Source organism: Ceratotherium simum, chromosome 15 (genome assembly GCF_057802395.1).
Source record: "Ceratotherium simum simum isolate JZ-2026a chromosome 15, ASM5780239v1, whole genome shotgun sequence".
NCBI classification, from domain to species: Eukaryota; Metazoa; Chordata; class Mammalia; order Perissodactyla; family Rhinocerotidae; genus Ceratotherium; species Ceratotherium simum.
The window spans coordinates 39,470,918-39,487,841 of NC_141914.1; the positions used below are offsets into that span (position 1 = coordinate 39,470,918).

Genomic DNA, 16,924 nt, shown 5'->3' on the forward strand with positions numbered 1-16,924 from the left:
TATAAAGATGCCATGAGAGCTGTAAGTATGTGGAGGTTCTCTTATATAAGATTCCAAATTAGAGTAAATTATTTCAATAATTGTGAACAATAAAAATGAGTGCTATTGTTTTATTTGTTATAAAAAAACAGGAATGTTGTCATTAAACATAAGGCGCCTTTCCTTAGGGAAGACCTCAAAGTATTTAAGACCAAAGGTTTCCATAAGCTACGTTTATTATTTACTCCTGTTTTACAGGTAAAAATAGATAATGCAGGAGCAGGGGTGGGGATAAAATCAGAGGCCTAAACGGTTGGAAAATGTTGAGTAGAATCCAAGAAGGTCTGACCACCAGACTTTTGGTTTCTTCCTTCTTCTGCTATGCTGTTTATTTAATTCAGACTCCAAGCCTGTCCTGGCAAGATGCTAGCTCCCTCTGTGTCTAGGCCAATATCCAAGAGTATAGGTACTGTTAAGCAAGCATAAGTACATGTTACAATTGTCCTTCTGTGCTTTTGGTGTTTTTTTTTTCCCTTACTGTTGCTTTGTTTGTATATTCAATGAAGGGCTTCCCGCAACATCATGTATGTTAATAGTCAAGGTGGGGGAGGAGGCAGGGTAAGAACAGAGGCTGCCAGACTTCCTCAGTTTGGCAAACAGAGGCGGGTCAGACTCCTGCTTCTAAAGACTGTTAAAATCAAACAGAAAGAGAACAGACCTGAAAATGCCCTGAGCAGACAAAACCAGTTTAGTCGTACAGGCGAAGCTGAATTTAGCTTATTTTGCAAGACAAGTGAGGCTAACTTGACCTGGATCATTTCTTGCTTATGCCTCTGAAAATCATAAAGGAAACTTAAAGTATTCCCCTAAATTGATATGAGGTAACCACTAACCAATTCCTTTTCATTTAAGAAAATTCTAAAATTGTAACCAGTCACTGTGAAGAAGAAACACTCCCTGCCTCCACGCTGTATAAGCTGGTTCATAACAACATGCCTCTGAGCCTCATTCCATGTTTTGGTTTGAGTGCTCTTGGTTTACAAACTCTCTTTTTTGTGTCTGCACAAGAAACTTTTACTAATTACTACTTCAGTGATTCATTGGTTTTACTTCTGGTGTTTTTTCCTATACTTTATTTTTTTGTGAGGAAGATCGGCCCTGAGCTAACATCTGATGCCAATCCTCCTCTTTTTTATGAGGAAGACTGGCCCTGAGCTAACATCCGTGCCCATCTTCCTCTACTTTATATAGGACGCCGCCACAGCATGGCTCAAGAAGCAGTGTGTCAGGGCACTCCCGGGATCCGAACCGGCGAACCCCGGGCCGCCACAGCGGAGCGCGCGCACTTAACCGCTTGCGCCACCGGGCCGGCCCCTCCTGAACTTTTGACAAGACCAAGGCTATAAGAAGAAATGTGGGCAGAATGCATACTGTTGTGAACAACATGAGTAGGATGAAAGGAGATTTATGCACTAAATTCCCAGGTCCTAGACTTAGAAATCAGTTTAGGACCAATAAATGCAATTAGTGTTTCCCAAGGTGGTTACAATAACTAGGGAAATCATTATTCCGAAATATGTAAGAATACTAGTAAGAAAAAAGTTAGGTTAGAAAAAAAGGTTTAGATTCATGTCTGCGTGCCCCATGGATTATTAAAAGGGGGACAAGGAGGTTGACTACTATCAATAATAATCATTTTCCTTTGTGTTTTGTGCCCACTGTCCAAGACAGATAACCAGGGTGGATAGATCATGCTTCTGACTCTGGGTGACAATTCTGACATCCTTTGGCCTTAGGCCTAGAACTCAAAGATGAAATGCAACGGTAGTCTAAGAGAGTGAATCATAACATTGTGATAAATGCCCGTCCTTGCCCTCAAGGGTCAATGCCCACAGCAAAAAAAAACTATAAACCAAAACTATTCATGACTGCTGCTAGAGTCACTAATACTCACTACCTGCAACAAAGTCATGATATGGTTTTATCATCATCAGAGAACTCATTCCCAAAAAAGGCGTTTCCTCTTCTCGGGAGGGGTGATCCTTGCCATGCCAGTTGGAAGGAACTTGACAAGCTAAACTTGATGGGGCAGCTGAGGCTCACAGGGCTCTCTGGCAGCCAGGCAGCCACGTGCTTGGCTCACTGACCACTGATGTTGTCTGGGAAAGCCTAACAGTGGAGGAGGTTCACTGTGGTTGCTGGCAGTAGTGATGTGGCTACTTCCTGTTCTGTTTGCCACTAGCTGGAAGCTGAAAGCATGACTCACAGGGGCTGCTTTCCCTTGGCAGCTCACAGCACAGCCTCTTTGGAGCTGGAAAGAAGCCAAAGGCTGATGAGAATTCCTTTTTCCTGAACCCTCAGGATAAAGGAAGAGCTACTGGCTGTGAGCACCAATGAACAGTGTTCCTGGACATCTATTAAAGTGGTTTAAAGTAGCAGAGGCCTTTTCAGGCATCTGAGCCAACAGGCTTCTTCATAAAAATTTTAAAAAAACTAACGAACAAAAAAAGTCAAGGCTAGAAGGGAACGGAGAGGTGAGGGGACAGTTTCGAACCCTGACTGAGGGCCAGCCGTTGTATTAAGTGCTGTCTGCACCTGAGTTCATCGCAGGTCCTCAGTGCCTGGTGAGGAAGATCATGTTTCCCTCGTTTTATCTGCGATGCTGTTGGGACTCTGAGAAGTTAAATAAGTTTCCCCAAGGGTCACACAACTAGTAAATGGTGGAATTGGGATTTGAAACTAATAGTTTACTTAATCTAGCAGTTTGCCTATCTATCTAACTTAACCTATCTACCTGATTACTCACTTAATCCACGTAACTAGCGGTTTATTTAATCTCTCATACTCTAAATTTCCTCTTCTGCAAGATGGGGATAAAGAAATAAACCTCACAGGTGGTTGATTAAATGAGAAATATATGGAAAGCAGCTAGCACAATGCCTGACATATAGCAGATTCTTAGTAATTGTAGTTTCCCATTTAATCCTCTGTTTATAGATAGAATGTTCTATGTAAAAGATGAAAAGAAGTAGAAGGAAGATAAAATTCAAGTTTTAAATTGAATAACTTCTCCTAATCTTGAATATGTACCTTTTTACCAAATAATAACAGGTCAGGGCCAAATTCATTTCCTTGCTTTCTCACTCCTTTGAATCCCAAAAGCTTTCATTTACCTTTCTGATTCTCAACAAGAGAACTGTATAAATGATAAGCACATTTCAGTGTCCACTTTCTATGATGTTTGAAGTCGAGTCATTTTTAGAGCTAATAAGAGACTCAGAGAATCCACCAAATCCTTGAGGCAGCCCCCAACCAAGCTCTCTGAAGAATTTCTAGAACGCAGATTCTCAAGGTTTTCTGTGCACTGTAGCCCTGAGAAGCTTATTAATAATGCAGATTCTCAGGCTCTACCCTCAGAGATTCTGATTCAGGAGATCTGGGGTGGGGTCCAGGAATCTGAATTTTTAACTTGCACATTTGGTGACTAGAATACAGGTGGTACAAGGACCGCACTTTTGGTCACATTGGCCTAGAGGCTATATTCATAGGCCATGAGGACTTGGGATAAAGGAAAACTCATGAAGGTGGACATGGATCTCTTAGGCTAATACAGAGTTCAAAAGTCAGGGGAGTGGGGGTGTGATTATATTAATCTATGAGAATGTGTTTTCACTGAGGGAGCTACATAAGAAAACAAGAGAATAACAGTAAGACCACTGTTGGTTTTGCTCTTTGACCAATAAAAAATTGACATAACTAAAATATTTGATGGGTCCAATTTGGGCCTTATTCAGCTCAATTTAATATATATCAAAGCAATTGCTATGGGTCACATGGAAACAATTCTAACATGGGGCCTAAACTCAAGAAACTTACAAGTTTCATGGGGGAAACAACATATTTTCAAAAATATATAATATAAAGCAGAATGACAGACCTCCAATAAAAGGAATATAACGTTTTAGAGGGCAGAAGAGGGAGCAGTTCATAACAAGTATATTGGGGATGTCTTTACAAAGGACATAGCATTTGAACTTAACTTTAAAGAATAAATACAACTTTGAAAGGTGGATAAGAGGGAGAAAGGCATTCCAGGATGGGGAAGGATATAAAGTCTCAGAAGCCTGAAGGGACATAGGCTGTTCTGGGAATGGTTCAAGAAAGCTGGCTAGGTAGACCAAAGACAGGTTGCTGAAGGTTTTGGTTGAGGATTGTTGACAAGAAGGGTACTTGTGTATCAGAAAGATCATAGCTCTGGTGTGATAATAAAGAGTAGATTAGATGAAGGCAGACAGGCTGAGCAGCTGCCAGCAGTTGTCACAGTGCAGGTGAGACTTCAGTGTTGAGAGTTCACCAATGGCAGTGGCAAAAAGGGAGATGGGCAGAGCTCATACCTGTTAATCCAGATGTTCTCCCCACTGCCTAGAACACACTAGACTGACAGAGAAAGTTTGATGAATGAAGATCAAGGCAGAGAAGATAAAGGAGAGAGATTTAATAGGGAAGGAAAGGAAGATATTGAAGATACCTTTGAGGTTTCCATCTTAGATTTCTCATTGGATGAATTTGTTGGCCAATATAGAGCACTCAGAAGGAAGAGCAGAAGGTGAAGGCTTATGAAGGCTGAGTCTAGCATTTGTGAAGTCTCATAGATCTATAACAGCAACCCACACCCTCTCTTCCTAGCCCAGAGTTAGCTGGGCTAACTCTGCCCCAGAGACTGTAACCCTTCCCATGCCAATGAGAATCAACCAATTGGCCTTGAGGTTATGTGGAAATTATTTGTGAACTAGCTTAGGAACCGAAGATGGGTCTAATAAAGCATTTTTCAAATTTGGGATTTTATTTATGAGTTAAGATTTACAAATACATAAAAGTTAACTTACATTGACATTTATGCATTGAGATTAAAATCACATGAAATCAAACAGCCTGAGAAAATTCAGGATGTATGGGCAACTTCTTTTCAATGTCCTTGGATCATTTATTTCCTTCACATTTTCTTGGTTTGGGAATGGGTGGAAGGTATCATGTGATATATTCCTCACTTTCTGATATTTTAAACAGAACTACAGACTTGCAAATCATTGTTAAAACAATGTTGCAAGATTTGCAGTTTTTAAGAAGACCCCTTTCCTCCAAACAAAATATTATAAATAATGTTTAGACTATTAGGCCAGCCCCTAGAAGCCAATTTAACCAGTAAGAACATTGACCTAACTACTAACAATACTAGCTGGGAAATTCAAGATCTTAGATAAAAAGAGACCCTGGGAAAATTTTGAAATAGGCAAAGTTAGGGACTCATTCCTTTCTCTTTCTCTAATCATTTCCCATTTCTACAAAGCCTCTGGACCACTCATGCCTGTCTCCTCAAGCCTGCCCTTCCCTTCCAAAGGGCTTCAGTCTATAAAATGTCCTAAAACCTTCCTCCCCTCTCTGCTCCCTTTTGGAAGCCCCCTCCCAATGCAGCTGATCTGGACTAGAGGTAGGAGAAAATCTGAATGTGCTAGTTCACAGCAGTGCATGGATGATGAGCGACTGACAGCTCCCTAGCCTTCCTGGAAATACTTACCATTTTAAAAAAGGACTGCCCTATTGTTCAAAGGAATCTTTAGGCAATGGCTTCTTCAGGTAATGTCAATGAAGAGTAGGGAAAGATGTGCCAGAAAGGACCAGTGAGATGGAGCAAACGGGGCAGAACGAACAGCTAGGAATTTGCTTCCAGGATAGATTCCCTAAGTGGTTTCTGTTTTTCAAAAGTTCTTCCTATTCTCTACATCAGAACCCACTGAGCCAAAGCAATCCTGAGAAAAAAGCAAAGCTGCAGGTATCACACTCCATGAATCAAAATATACTACAAAGCTATACTAATCAAAACAGCATGGTACTGGCACAAAAATAGACACACAGATCAATGGAATAGAAGTGAGAGCCCAGAAATAAACCCACACATCTATGGACAGCTAATTTTCAACAAAGGAGCCAAGAACATCAAATGGAGAAAGGAAAGTCTCTTCAATAAATAGTGTTGGGAAAACTGGACAGCCACATGGAAAAAAATGAAAGTAAACCATTATCTTACACCATACACAAAAATTAATTCAAAATGGATTAAAGACTTGAATGTAAGACCTGAAACCATGAAACTTTTAGAAGAAAACATAGGCAGTATGCTCTTTGACATCAGTCTTACAGTATCTTTTTGAATATCGTGTCTCCTCAGGCAAGGGAAACAAATGAAAAGATAAATAAAATGGGAATACATCAAACTAAAATCTTCTGCATGGCAAAGGAAACCATCAACAAAATGAAAAGACAGCATACCCACTGGGAGAAGATATTTGCAAACATATATCTGATAAGGGGTTAATATCCAAAATATATAAAGAACATACAACTCAAAACAAAAAAACAAACAACCCGATTAAAAAATGGACAGCTGATCAGAATAGACATTTTTCCAAAGAAGATATACAGATGGCCAACAAGCATATGAAAAGATGTTCAACATCACTAATTATTAGGGAAATGCAAAGCAAAACTACAATGAGATATCACCTCACACCTGTCAGAATGGCTATTATTAAAAAGACAAGAAATAACAAGTTTTGGAGAGGATGTGGTGAAAAGGGAACTCTTATACACTGCTGGTAGAAATGTAAACTGGTACAGCCACTATGGAAAACACTACAGAGACTCCTCAAAAAATTAAAAATAGAACTACCATCTGATCCAGCTATTCTACTGCTGCGTATTTATCCAAAGAACAGGAAAACACTAATTCGAAAAGATATATGCACCCCTGTGTTCATGGTAGCATTATTCACAATAGCCAAGACTTGGAAACAATCTAAGTGCCCATCAACAGATGAATGGATAAAGAAGATGTGGCATATATATACAATGGAATACTACTCAGCCATAAAAAAGATGAAATCATGCCATTTTTGACAACATGGGTGGACCTTGAGGGTATTATGCTAAGCAAAATAAGTCAGATGGAGAAAGCCAAATACCGTATGATTTCACTCATTTGTGGAAGATAAAAAGAAAAATCAACAACAAACAAACACATAGACATAGAGACTAGATTGATGGTTACCAGAAGGGAAGTGGGAAGTGGGGGGGGCGAAAGGGGTAAAAGGTCACATTTATACTGTGATGGATGGCAGCTAGACTTTTGGTGGTGAACACGATGTAGTCTACACAGAAGTCAAAATATAATAATGTACACCTGAAATTTGCATAACGTTATAAACCAATGTTACCTCAATAAAAAATAATTAAATTTAAAAATATATATGTTTTATACAATCTGTAAAATTCTCCTCTTATGTAGCTCTTAAAATACCTTCAACCATGTTAAGCAACATTTCGCTCTGGAAATGAACTTGGAAGTTGTACAAACCAAGAAGATGGCATTTAGAAAGTAACTTCTACAGGCTGTTTACCATGATCTCCTTTTATAGAACAAATCTATGTAACAGAATTTTAAATGGTTTGGGTTTAGGTGAATGGCCAAGGGTAATGCTTGTGGCCTTGGGTTAGTCTCTTCCCCTGAACCAAGTAAACTGACCTGAGAGGAATCAGAGAGGGCATCCTTGGGCCCTGTTAGCATCATGCTGTGACCTACTGAACCAACCAGGCAAGCTTGTCAGTGCCTGTCAGCCTGGTGTGTGCCAAGTCAATGAGATGTCCTGTGACTCGTCTATAGTGGAAGGACAGGGCCACCTTTCCCCTCCTTTTTAAATGATAAAGATTTTGGGGGCCACATGTTTCTTGAAGAATACTTTTCTTATAACCAACCTATGCCATTCACTGCCACGTGGTTCTGGGTTTCCAGCATCCTCTACAGGCTACTCTCTACCTCTAGGAGTATATGCCTGAGTGGAATCCACCCAGATACGATCCTGGTAAGGTTCAAAAGCTCCTCTCAGAGCAGGAAATTAACTGCTGAATTTCCCAGGTTAATTTTACAGACTAACCATAAAAAGGAAACTCTTGACATTGACAGGTGCCCGTGTTGTTTTCTCATTGAAAACCCAAATGTCTAGTAAATAATCCCAACTACAAAGTAAAGAAAAGTGGCACTTTAAAATAAATCAGTGATTCAAAAGTTTAACTATAGCTTCTAGGAGTTAATCCCTCAATGATATATTTGGTTTCCTAAATAAACATTGACTTTTTGACATCTGGTGTTAGATCTCTTACATTTATGGATGTGGCTCAGTTCCTGGATAGTGTGCAGTTAGTTACGCAGAATGAGTCGTCAGGCCACACCTCAGTGTACTTACCACTAGGACGCTAAAAAAAAAAAAAAGAGGGTTTCCCCCTTTTCCCCAGCAATTCCAGCAAGGGAGAGGGGAAGGCGGAGCCACCCCTTCCCAAGGCTGATGTTTTGAACTCTGGGACTGTGTCCCTTAAACCACCCTGGACTGAGGCTGGAGGTGAATGCCCTTTGGAGAGGTTTCCTTTCCTTTCCTTCCCACTATCCTCTGCTACGCCCCATCATTCTGTAATTTTTTAGTGATTCTTACTTGTCATACCTTTTCATTTATTTTCTCGGGTTTTCATAATTACAGTCATGCACCTCAATGACATTTTGATCAACCATAGACCGCATATATGATGGTGGGCCCTTCAGATTAGTACCATGTAGCTTAGGTGTGTAGTAGGCTATACCATCTAGGTTTGTGTAAGTACATCCTATAATGTTTGCACAATGACGAAATAGCCTAACAACACATTTCTCAGAATGTGTCCCTGTGGTTAAGGGACGCATGACGGTAATTACAATGCCAGAAAATGCTTAACCTTAAACCCTTCTTGTAATGATCAACATTTATGCTTTAAATGGAGAGGGTGGTTCAACCCCTTATCTGCTTTACCTTTTCTCAGAGTGAGGTCTGGTAGCTTCTCTTTTTAAGAAATGTGATAATATAATAAACAGTACTTTCGCCTTAAATGACCAAATACTATCACTTTAAAAGAGTTGAAACTGAAATTGCTTTCCAAGTAGCCCTAAAACCATAAAGAGAAAGCATTTAACTTCAGGGAAAAACTAATTTGATTCAGTTCAAATGTTACTAACTCTCCTTTGGGGAAGAAAAAAATATTTTAATGAAAAGTTGAAAATTAGCTATTGATACTTTAAAAAACGTGAGTACTTTTAAATAAAAAAGTTGATTGATACTTTAAAAAAGATATATTCTTCAGAGAAATTGAAATAAAAATTTTTTACAACATTCCTTCAAGCTAGGCACTTAAGCCTGTTTTCTCAATTTTGAAACATGTTTTCTTCAAAATATAGGGGAAACAAAACAATTAGATTATATGTTTTTGAGAAGGCATAAGAAGTCATCATTAAAGGTGCTCCTAGAGAACCTGAATGTAGGCTGTTGTCACTGGGAAACTGAAAGGTGGCTGGGGTGGAGATGAGGGTAGGGGAGTGATCTTGGGCCCAGAGTAGTTGCCAGCCTGCCTGCCTTCACTGCCACCCTTTGTCTTCAGAAGAGAATGAACATAAAGAGGGAGGGGCTTTTCCACCTGTTTGGCCTCCCAATAGGGTAGTTTATGGGTTGGATCCCTTTTAACGCACCAATTGGCTGAGAAAATCCCCTCTTTGGGATACCCTAGGAGCATCTCCAAGTCAAGGCGACTGAAGGGAAACAGGATATGATTTCACAAGGAACTTGTTGCTCTGTTTTAAAAGAGCATCATTTCATAATTCAATGAGGCTCATAAGGAATCCCTAACCAAGAAATATAGCAGCAATTGGTGGGTTGGTCTGTGGTCAATTCTTGGCCTATTATTTGAATAAAGGGACCAATATTTGAAAAAAGCAAGCATTTCTTTGAATATGCTCTCTTCCTTTTAGAGCTTTCAGGAAGCTTAATTTAAATTTTTCCCAAAAGTACTCTGGCTACAGTTTACATTTCATCTCAAAATGAGAAGTAATAGCACCTATGTTGATATTTTACGTTCCTATAAGCAGAGGAACATTTTGTAGCCAAATCATACATCTCCCTCACTTTACACAGAAGAAAATGGAGCCCAGGGAGATTAAGTGACTTGGCCGACATCTCCCTGCTTGTGAGAAATATGGGGTCTGTATTATAGGTGAGCAGGTAGGAATTGCCCAGCACTTACTGAAGGTCAGTGTTTTGAGTGCTTTACATACATTACCTATTTAATCCCCACAAAGTAGACATCAAAGAGGCAACCATAAATGCCATTTATTGAGTCTTTTCTCTGTACTAAGCATTTTAATGTTATCTCTAGTCAGTTATCTCTAGTCACCACAATAACCCTCTGATATAAATGTAATTGGCCCTATTTTATAGATAGAGAACTAAGGTGCAGAGAAATCTTGTCCAAGGCCACTTTTATTTTTTTATTTTTATTCTTTTTTTGAGGAAGGTCAGCCCTGAGCTAACATCCGATGCCAATCCTCCTCTTTTTGCCAAGGAAGATTGGCCCTGGGCTAACATCTGTGCCCATCTTCCTCTACTTTATATGGGACACTGCCACAGCATGGCTTGACAAGCGGTGCATCAGTGCACGCCTGGGATCCGAACCCCAGTCCGCTGCAGCAGAGCGCGTGCACTTAACCACTGCGCGACCGGGCTGGCCCCCAAGGCCACTTTTAACATTGTGAAATTTTGGGTTGTGCATTTTTGTTTGTCCATCACCATATATGTGACTCCCTTCACCCCTTCTGCCCACCCCCCACCCCCACTGTCCCTGGTAACCACAGTACAGTTTTCTCTGTCCATTTGTTGGTTTATATTCCACATATGAGTGAGATCATACAGTGTTCGTCTTTCTCTTTCTGGCTTATTTCACTTAACATAATACCTTCCAGGCCCATCCATGTTGTTGCAAATGGGACGATTTTGTTTTTTTATGGCTGAGTAGTATTCCATTGTATATATATACCACATTTTCTTAATCCAGTCGTCAGTCGAGGGACACTTAGGTTGCTTCCACTTCTTGGCTATGGTGAATAATGCTGCAATGAACATAGGGGTGCATAAGCCTCTTTGGATTGTTGATTTCAGGTTCGTTGGATAGATTCCCAGTAGTGGGATGGCTGGGTCATAGGGCATCTCTATTTTTAATTCTTTAAGGAATCTCCATACTGTTTTCCATAGAGGCTGCACCAGTTTGCATTCCCACCAGCTGTGTATGAGGGTTCCTGTTTCTCCCGATTCTCTCCAACACTTGTTTTTTGTCTTGGTGATTATAGCCATTCTAATGGGCGTGAGGTGGTATCTTAGTGTTGTTTTGATTTGCATTTCCCTGATGATTAGTGATGTTGAACATCTTTTCATGTGCCTATTGGCCATCTGTATATCTTCTTTGGAGAAGTGTCTGTTCATTTCCTCTGCCCATTTTTTGATCGGGTTGTTTGTTTTTTTGTTGTTCAGTTGTGTGAGTTCTTTATATATTATGGAGATCAACCCCTTGTCAGATGTATGTTTTGCAAATATTCTCTCCCAGCTGGTTGGTTGTCTGTTCATCTTGATTCTGGTTTCGTTTGTCTTATAGAAGCTCTTTAATCTGATAAAGTCCCACTTGTTTATGTTTTCTTTAGTTTCCCTAGTCTGGGTAGGCATGTCATCCGAAAAGATTCCTTTATAACCAATGTCAAATAGTGTGTTGCCTATATTTTCTTCTATGAGTTTTATAGTTTCAGGTCTCACCTTCAGGTCTTTGATCCATTTTGAGTTAATTTTTGTGAATGGCGATAGCAGATGGTCCACTTTCATTCTTTTGCATGTGGCTGTCCAGTTTTCCCAATACCATTTATTGAAGAGACTTTCCTTTCTCCATTGTATGGTCTTAGCACCTTTGTTGAAAATTAGCTGTCCGTATATGTGTGGTTTTATTTCTGGGCTTTCAATTCTGTTTCATTTATCTGTGTGTCTGTTTTTGTACCAGTACCATGCTGTTTTGATTACTATTGCTTTGTAGTATGTTTTGAAGTCAGGGATTGTGATGCCTCCTGCTTTGTTCTTTTTTCTTAGGATTTCTTTAGCTATTCGGGGTCTTTTGTTGCTCCATATAAATTTTAGTATTCTTTTTTCTATTTCTGTGAAGAATGTCATTGGGATTCTGATTGGGATTGCATTGAATCTGTAGATTGCTTTAGGTAATATAGATATTTTAACTATGTTTATTCTTCCAATCCACGTGCATGGGATATCTTTCCATTTCTTTATGTCATCATGGATTTCTTTCAATAATGTCTTGTAGTTCTCATTGTATAGGTCCTTCACCTCCTTGGTAAGATTTATTCCTAGGTATTTTATTCTTTTTGATGCAATTGTAAATGGTATTATCTTTTTGAGCTCTCTTTCTGTTAGTTCATTATTAGCATACAGAAATGCAACTGATTTTTGTAGATTGATTTTGTACCCTGCAACTTTGCTGTAGTTGTAGATTGTTTCTAATAGTTTTCCAACAGATTCTTTAGGGTTTTCTATATATACAATCATGTCATCTGCAAATAGTGAGAGTTTCACTTCTTCGTTACCTATTTGGATTCCTTTTATTCCTTTTTCTTGCCCAAGGCCACTTTTAAATAAAAAGTGAGCCAGGGATTCCCACCCAGGTCTACCTCTTACACCTGTCTGTGTTCTTTTCACTCTCTAAGAGGTTTTCAAATTACAGGTCACAATGGTGATAGTGAACTCAGTTTGGTGGGTTCACCAGCATTTAAAAATAAATAAATAAAAAGAACAGAATGCAATGGGATAGCATAATTAAAAAATAGAGTGTTATCACATCTGTCATATGTGTGTCTGTTGTATGTGTTTTTTTTTCCAACACCACCAAGCAGTTAACTCAATTCTGACACTATCTATCTGGAGATAGTATCAGATCCCACAGGGTAAGGGCTCAGTCCTATATGACTGCCCCTCCCCTCTTCCGACGCCAAGCCAATCCAAGTCCAGGTTGTCACTGGTGCTTCTGAGCAACAGACCAGCTATAGATCAGAGGTTCCCATGACCCCTTTCTTGGGTTCAATTAATTTGCTAGAACAGCCCACAGAACTCAGAGAAACATTTATTTACTAGATTACCAGTTTATTATAAAAGGATATAATTCAGAAACAGCCAGATGGAAAAGATGCGTAGCGTAAGGTATGTGGGAAGGGGCGTGGAGCTTCCATGCTCTCGGAACAAGCCACTCTTCTCCAATCTCCATGAGTTCACCAACCCAGAAGCTCTCTTTCTGGGTTTTTATGGAGGCTTCATTACATAGGCATGATTGATTAAACCATTGGCCATTGGTGACTGAACTCAATCTCCAGACTCTCTCCCCTCCCTGGAAGTGGGGTTAAGAGGGGACTGAAAGTTCCAACCCTCTAATTACATGGTTGCTTCCCCTGGCAACCAGCCTCCATCCTTAGGTGCTTTACAAAAGTTATGGCATTAACATAAACTCAGGGGGCCGGCCCGGTGGCGCAAGCGGTTAAGTGTGCGCGCTCCGCTGCAGCGGCCCGGGGTTCACCAGTTCGGATCCCAGGTGCGCACCAATGCACCGCTTGTCAAGCCATACTGTGACGGCGTCCCATATAAAGTAGAGGAAGATGGGCACGGATGTTAGCCCAGGGCCAGTCTTCCTCAGCAGCAAAAAAGAGGAGGATTGGCATTGGATGTTAGCTCAGGGCTGGTCCTCCTCAAAAAAAAAAAATAAATAAAAAAAAATAAACTCAGGAGTGGTTGAAAGGCGTTTGTTATAAATATTGAGCCACCTTTATCATGCTTATCACTTAGGAAATTCCAAGGGTTTTAGGAGCTCTGTGCCAGAAATGGGACAAAAGCCAAATATATATTTCTTATTATAAATCATAATATGTTTCCATGTGTTATGATGTAAATGTTTTTCTTGTGGGTTGTGGTCAGACTTTGAAAGCCACTGCACTAGAACACAGTTAATCTGCCTAAACCTTAGCAAAACGTTGGTATGCAGTATAGTTAACTACCTCACTGCAGGTTCTTATTAAAGCAGTCCCCAAATCTGCTTTGGATCCCTCCCATCATATCCTCAACATTACCAGTGTTGTATTCCATCAAACTTGATTGGCAGAGGACTCTCCCTCTACCCTGATACCAGTTGTCTCATTATCGAACCAAAAGTGGGTTCACCTCCTGGCAGAGTTAAAATCAGACTCTCAACCAGAAGTAGTTGTCACACAAAGTAGAATTTATTTGCAGCAAATAGGAGACCATGTGGAATCGTTACCAAAGTTCTGGCTGTCTCTGAACAAAGGGAAGCAGGGGCCTTTTATTTTGGCTGGGGAATGAATATTCAAAAGGGAGAGATGAGCATTCGCTTGCGCAGGCTCATTTGGAAAACATGCTTCCACATACACGGCAGGTTATGGTAATAAGGCCTAAGCTCCTCCTGGAGAGGAGATCTTAGCATTAAAAATGAGGCAGAGGTCATAGGCCTCGCTCTTGTGGTGGGGCTTGGTCTGGTTCAGGGTGGTTGTTGATTGCATCTCTCAGTTAAATGCTTCTGAACCCACCCTTGAGTTCTTTGGGGGCAATTAGTGAGTGCCAGTCTGACATGTAGTCACAGGAACATGGGTTGACACAACGAAGTCCATGCCCAGGCATTTCAGCAAGCCCAGGAGGGCCCCTCATGCATGACAAAGTCTGTAAATTAGAGAGACGTCATCATCTGGTGTAAAAGATGACAAAGTCCATACCTACATCTTGAATCATTGTTATTTTTCCATTACTAAGTTGTCATGAAATAAGAGACTTTACAATCCACCACACTAATAATAGATTAATAGAGGTGGAAAGAGCACGATTCATTTTATAAGCAGTAGCAAGTTTTACAGTGAGAGGAAGTTTTGTTAGTAACAGTGGTTATTCTTTATGAAGGCCCTATATTAATATTGAGGATCCAAAGATGAATAAGGCTGGAGCTCAAAGTCAAGTGGGAGTTGCAGGCACAGTAACGTCACAGAGGAGGAACTAGAAGGGGATGTAATGTAACATTAGCTGCCATAGTAATTAGTTCAACATTATATAGAAAATTTAAAGCAGGAGCTTTGGTAGTGTGGTGAAAATAACTAGATTGGTTTGAATCCAGGGATTGGTATTTATTTCTGCATATTGAGTGAAATGGAAAATATATTCTACTCTCCGGTCAAGCCTATGTAATAGAGAGAATGAAAAATTTAGATTCTTATTGAAATGCTATCCTATTTTAAAAGAAAAAAAGATGAACTTAGAATGTAATATTGTCCTTGTATTTTAGAGCTGAATTAGCAAGACTAGTATCCCAAATGCTCCTTTATTTGTTAGCTTGCTTTCTGGATATGATACCAGATTTGGGAAGACATCTATGAAAAAGAACAAAGATCCATAATTTTCTTTCATCCACTAAACATTTTTGAATTGCTGTCTCTGTGGTCAGCATTGTTTCTAATACTTACCTTGACTGCTTTCTGTTAATCCAGGGAGAGGACGCTCTTCTCACACTGTCAACAACTAGCTGAGCAGCCTGTCACTCTCACCTATTTTTCAAGGAGGTTTCCCATCTGTTCCTCAGTCTGGGGAAAGCTTATCCTTCAACTTCTAGCTCTACTTTACAAGGAATTTTTATGTTTACTCATTAAATTTCTCTTAACAATACTTTTGTAAGAGAGCCCTTTCTCAATCTATACTCTCTTTTGTGAGAATGTAAAATAACTCATTTAAACAGAACCTGGCAGACAGGAAGACCTCAAATGCTGGCTAATTATCTACTTGCTCATTATCAGTTAATACCTTTATGATATTCTCATTGGTAGCAATATGTGATACAAATTCGCTTCCTTGTTAAAACAGTATTTTCTTGAAAGCAAACTGAGTCTTACCTCTTTTTAAGAATTAAATGTCTAGTATTATTCTGAAAAGGGCCACAGCCCTGTGTGGTACATGGTGCCACGGGATCCATGTTTTAGGGAAGGAAATGGAGGCAGAGAGTTTCAGTGAGCTTGCCCAAGGTCTTACTGCTGGCACATGGTAGAGCAGGGCTTCTGACCACCAGCTGGCTTCAAGCCTGCACTGGTGACCACTCTGCACTGCCTAAGGAACTGGCTGCTTTAAAACGTGGCGTGATAGAACGGACTTGTGATCACCAGCATGTGAAAGTGGAGCCCAGGCTTATCTCACCTCTGCCTCTCTTTCTGGCCTTGGGTCACAACTTCTCCAGACCTTGATTCTTACCCCTCACCGCCACTCCCCCAAAAAAATGGAGATATTGAGTCAAATGATCTCTTTGCTACCCCTTTTAGCTCAAATTCTGAGTCTTTTTTGTGAATCAGCAGGGAAGGGGGAGGAGTACAAGGTTAATAGCCCTTCATTGTTAAGGAACAAGGATACATGCTTTTGCGAATGAGTTTTCGATGTTCCTAAAGGAAGCCTGAAGGGCATCAGATCAACAGAGCAGTTAGGGAAAACCCAAGAAAGAAAGAGAAAGATGAGAAACTGGATATGTTGCTCATCTAGAAAATTAAAAACAGAGCTAGCCCTGATGGCCTAGTGGTTAAAGTTCTGCTTGGGTTCAGTTCCCGGACGTAGAAGCACACCACTTGTCTGTCAGTAGCCATGCTGTGGCAGCAACTCACATAAAAGAAATAGAAAGACCTACAACTAGAATATACAACTATGTACTGTGGCTTTGGGGAGGGGAAAAAGAAAAAAAGAGATTGGCAACAGATAGTAGCTCGGGACGAATTTTTCCAAGCAAAAAAAAAAAAAACCACTTTAGAAAAAAAGGTAGAGGGCCGGCCCCATGGCTTAGCGGTTAAGTGCGCGTGCTCAGCTACCGGTGGCCTGGGTTTGGATCCCGGGCTCGCACCAACGCACCGCTTCTCCGGCCATGCTGAGGCCGCATCCCACATACAGCAACTAGAAGGATGTGCAGCTATGAC

At 40.3% G+C, this 16,924-nt stretch overlaps 1 protein-coding gene across 10 annotated transcripts in view; it reads left to right on the forward strand.

Moving 5' to 3' along the window:
• Positions 1-16,924, forward strand: part of MCF2L2 (MCF.2 cell line derived transforming sequence-like 2) — a 239,218-nt gene that overhangs the window by 137,646 nt on the left and 84,648 nt on the right. The window lies entirely within an intron of this gene.